Genomic DNA, 5,418 nt, shown 5'->3' on the forward strand with positions numbered 1-5,418 from the left:
AACAGAAAATAAGTATTGATGGCACTCAAATTGAATTTGTAAGTGAAAATAAATATTTAGGAGTTATAATTGACAGTAAATTGTCATGGAAACCCCATGTCAGACACAAAAACAAAAATCTTCAAAACCCTCTCAATTATAAATAAAGCAAAACTATACCTTGATGGAAATGCACTCCATTTATACTGCATCTTGGTCCTCCCATACCTGACATATTGTGTTGAAGTTTGGGGAAATACCAGAACACAATAAATCCTCTGATCATACTACAGAAAAGAGCAGTGCGGATCATTCACAAGGTTGGTTTTCTTGAACATACTCATAACCTGTTTACGCAGTCAAAGTTGCTAAAATTTCATGATCTTGTACAATATAGTCAATAGTTTTATATAAAGCATTCAACAAATTATTACTACCAAACCTCCAACGATTCTTTATAACTCCAGTCAGGGCTCATAACTTGAGAGGTTTGGGATATTTTTCATTGCCGAGAGCTCAAACCACACGTAAAGGTTTTTGTGTGTCTGTGTGCGGAGTGAAACTCTGGAACATTCTGGACTCACAACACAAGCAATGCAAAAGTACAAATCAATTCAAACTGCTTTATAAACACCGTCTCTGGTCAAAATGTAGAGATGAGGGTCGTTAACTCAAACTGCTGTTCTGTTTGTTAACATGTGCTCAGTGTTTCTTGATCCTCGTTGGTATTTGTTAATTACTGTTGTTGGCATTTGTCCATTACCGTTGTTGGTATATTGTCCATTACCGTTGTTGGTATATCGTTTGAATCTTCGAAGTAGCAGTGAAGCCCAGTGTGTTGATCTCTGAATCAGGAACTGGGGTGGGATTACATACATTTTCTTCCTCCCACTCCCTTTCAGGCAAAATTGTATTATTGAGTTATGATCTTTATTTATTATTTGCTTATTTAATTATTTTGTTTGTTGTTGTTTTTTGTTTTGTTTTTCCTTTCCTTGCCTGAAATAAATGAATAACTAACAAAGGAGTAGTTACATTTAGTTACATTACATTTAGTTACATTACATTTAGTTACATTTAGTTACATTTATTAGTTACATTAAGGAGTAGTTACATTTAGTTACATTACATTTAGTTACATTTAGTTACATTTATTAGTTACATTAAGGAGTAGTTACATTTAGTTACATTACAATGAGTTACATTTAGTTACATTTATTAGTTACATTAAGGAGTAGTTACATTTAGTTACATTACACTGAGTTACATTTAGTTACATTTATTAGTTACATCTGGTCATTTGAGGACCGCCGTTATGCTAATTTAGCATAACTGCAATTTAGTTAGTTGGTATGATTTGCACCCCTGTGGACCCACCACCCGCAAGGCAGACCGATGGGGTCGGGTGCGCTGCCATATGGGTGGCAGTGACGACAGGGGGTTACGACGGACCAGACCCGGGCGGCAGAAGTTGGCTTTAGGGACGTGGAATGTCACCTTGCTGGCGGGGAAGGAGCCGGAGCTTGTGTTGGAGGTGGAGCGTTACCAGTTGGATCTGGTGGGACTTACCTCCACGCATAGCCTTGGTTCTGGATCCAAACTCCTGGATAGGGGTTGGACCTTGTTTTACTCCGGGGTTGCGTCAGGCGTGAGGCGCAGGGCAGGTGTGGGGATACTCACAAGCCCCCGGCTGAGCGCCACTGTATTGGAGTTTACCCCGGGGGATGAGAGGGTCGCCTCTCTACGCCTTAAGGCTGTGGGGCGGGGGGGAACTCTGACTGTTATTTGTGCATACGCACCAAATATAAGGCTCTGGGTGTTGAGGGGCTGTCGTGGATGACACGGCTCTTTGAGTTGCGTGGAAGTCTGGGACAGTGCCGAAAGTGTGGCAGACTGGGGTGGTGGTTCCTCTTTTTAAAAAGGGGGACCAGAGGGTGTGTGCCAACTACAGGGGCATCACACTCCTCAGCCTCCCTGGGAAAGTTTACTCAGAGGTCCTGGAAAGGAGGGTCCAGCCGATTGTCGAGCCTCAGATTGAGGAGGAACAATGTGGGTTCCATCCTGGTGGTGGAACAATGGACCAGCTTTTTACTCTCACAGGGATCCTAGAGGGGGCTTGGGAGTATGCCCATCCAGTCTACATGTGTTTTGTAACCCTAACCCACCCCAACCCTAACTAACCCTAACCCACCCTAACCCTAACACTAACTAATCCTAACCCACCCCAACCCTAACTAACCCTAACCCACCCTAACCCCAACCCTAACTAACCCTAACCCACCCTAACCCCAACCCTAACTAACCCTAACCCAACCCTAACTAACCCTAACCCACCCTAACCCTAACTAACCCTAACCCACCCCAACCCTAACTAACCCTAACCCACCCCAACACTAACTAACCAAAACACACTCTAACTCACCCCAACCCTAACTAACCCTAACCCACCCTAACTAACCCTAACCCTAACTAACCCTAACCCTAACTAACCCTAACCCACCCAAACCCTAACTAACCCTAACCCACCCTAACTAACCCTAACCCACCCTAACCCTAACTAACCCTCTTCTTCTTCTTTTCCTTTCGGCTTTTCCCTTCAGGGGTCGCCACAGCGAATCAATTTCCTCCATCTAGCCCTGTCCTTTGAATCCTCTTCTCTCACACCAACTACCTTCATGTCCTCTTTCACTACATCCATAAACCTCCTCTTTGGTCTTCCTCTAGGCCTCCTGCCTGGCAGTTCAGAACTCAGCATCCTTCTACCAATATATTCACTATCTCTCCTCTGGACATGTCCAAACCAACTCAGTCTGGCCTCTCTGACTTTATCTCCAGAACCTCTAACATGTGCTGTCCCTCTGATGGACTCATTCCTGATCCTATCCATCCTGGTCACTCCCAGAGAGAACCTCAGCATCTTCATCTCTGCTACCTCCAGCTCTGTCTCCTGTCTTTTCCTCAGTGACACTGTCTCTAGACCAAACAACATCTCTGGTCTCACCACAGTTTTGTACACCTTTCCTTTCATTTTAGCTGAAACTCTTCTATCACACATCACACCTGACACTTTCCTCCACCCGTTCCATCCTGCCTGCACACGCTTCTTCACCTCTTTTCCACACTCTCCATTGCTCTGGACTGTTGACCCTAAGTACTTCAAATCCTCCACCTTCTTGATCTCTTCTCCCTGTAACCTCACTCTTCCACTTGGGTCCCTCTCATTCACACACATGTACTCTGTCTTACTGCGGCTAACCTTCATTCCTCTCCTTTCCAGGACAAACCTCCACCTCTCTAGCTTCTCCTCCACCTGTTCCCTGCTCTCACTACAGATCACAATGTCATCTGCAAACATCCTAGTCCATGGAGATTCCTGTCTAGCCTCGTCTGTCAGCCTGTCCATCACCATAACAACAAGAAGGGGCTCAGAGCTGATCCCTGATGCAGTCCCACCTCCACCTTGAACTCCTCTGTCACACCTACACACACCTCACCACTGTCTTACAGTCCTCATACATGTCCTGCACCGCTCTAACATACTTCTCTGCCACTCCAGACTTCCTCATACAATACCACAGTTCCTCTCTGGACACCCTGTCATCAGCTTTCTCCAGATCTACAAAAACACAATGCAGCTCCCTCTGGCCTTCTCTGTACTTCTCTATCAACATCCTCAAAGCAAATACTGCATCTGTAGTACTCTGTTTTGGCATGAAACCATACTGCTGCTCACAAATGTTCACTTCTGCCCTTAGTCTAGCTTCCACTACTCTCTCCCATAACTTCATTGTATGGCTCATCAGCTTTATTCCTCTGTAGTTGCCACAACTCTGCACATCTCCCTTGTTCTTAAAAATGGGCACCAGCACACTTCTCCTCCATTCCTCAGGCATCTTCTCACTATCTAAGATCCTGTTGAACAACCCAGTCAGAAACTCTACTGCCACCTCTCCTAGACACTTCCATACCTCTACAGGTATATCATCAGGACCGACTGCCTTTCCACTCTTCATCCTCTTCAGTGCCCTCCTCACTTCATCCTGACTAATCTTTGCTACTTCCTGGTCCACAACAGTAACCTCTTCTAGTCTTTGTTCTCTCTCATTTTCCATCAGCTCTTCAAAGTACTCTTTCCATCTTCCCATCACACTACTGGCACCTGTCAATAGACTTCCATCCCTATCCTTAATCACCCTAACCTGCTGCACGTCCTTCCCATCTCTGTCTCTCTGTCTTGCCAACCTGTATAGATCAGTCTCTCCCTCCTTACTGTCCAACCTAGCATACAAGTCATCATAAGCTTCTTGTTTGGCCTTTGCTACCTCTACCTTCACCTTACACTGCATCTCCCTGTACTCCTGTCTACTCTCCTCAGTCCTCTCAGTGTCCCACTTCCTCTTGGCTAACCTCTTTCTCTGTATACACTCCTGTACCTCCTCATTCCACCACCAAGTCTCCTTATCTACTTTCCTTCCAGATGACACACCAAGTACTCTCCTACCTGTCTCCCTGATCACATTAGCTGTAGTTGTCCAGTCATCTGGAAGCACCTCCTGACCACCCAGAGCCTGTCTTAACTCCTTCCTAAAAGTCAAGCAACACTCTTCCTTTTTCAGCTTCCACCATTTCGTCTTCTGCTCTGCCTTTGCCCTCTTGATCTTCCTCACCACCAGAGTCATCCTACACACCACCATCCTATGCTGTTTGGCTACACTCTCACCTACCACTACTTTACAGTCACTGATCTCCTTCAGGTTACACCGTCTACACCAGATGTAGTCTACCTGTGTGCTCCTACCTCCACTCTTATAGGTCACTCTATGTTCCTGCCTCTTCTGGAAGAAAGTATTCACTACAGCCATTTCCAACCTTTTTGCAAAGTCAACTACCATCTGTCCTTCTGCGTTCCTCTCTTGGATACCAAACCTGCCCATCACATCCTCATCACCTCTGTTTCCTGCACCAACATGTCCATTGAAGTCTGCTCCAATGACAACTCTCTCACTTCTAGGTATGCTCTGCATCACTTCATCAAAGTCCATCCAGAATTTCTCCTTCTCCTCCAGCTCACATCCTACCCGTGGAGCATACCCACTAACAACATTGAACATCACACCTTCTATTTCTAGCTTCAGACTCATCACTCTATCCGACACTCTTTTTACCTCCAGGACATTCCTAACAAACTCCTCCTTCAAGATAACTCCTACTCCATTTCTCTTCCCATCTACACCATGATAGAACAACTTGAACCCTGCTCCTAAACTTCTAGCCTTGCTACCTTTCCACCTGGTCTCCTGGACACACAGTATGTCTACCTTCCTTCTCTGCATCATGTCAACCAACTCTCTACCTTTTCCTGTCATAGTTCCAACATTCAACGTCCCTACTCTTAGTCCTATACTCTTGGTGTTCCTCTTCTCTTTCTTCGAGCGAACG

This window comes from Antennarius striatus, chromosome 7, assembly GCF_040054535.1.
Source record: "Antennarius striatus isolate MH-2024 chromosome 7, ASM4005453v1, whole genome shotgun sequence".
Classification (NCBI taxonomy): domain Eukaryota; kingdom Metazoa; phylum Chordata; class Actinopteri; order Lophiiformes; family Antennariidae; genus Antennarius; species Antennarius striatus.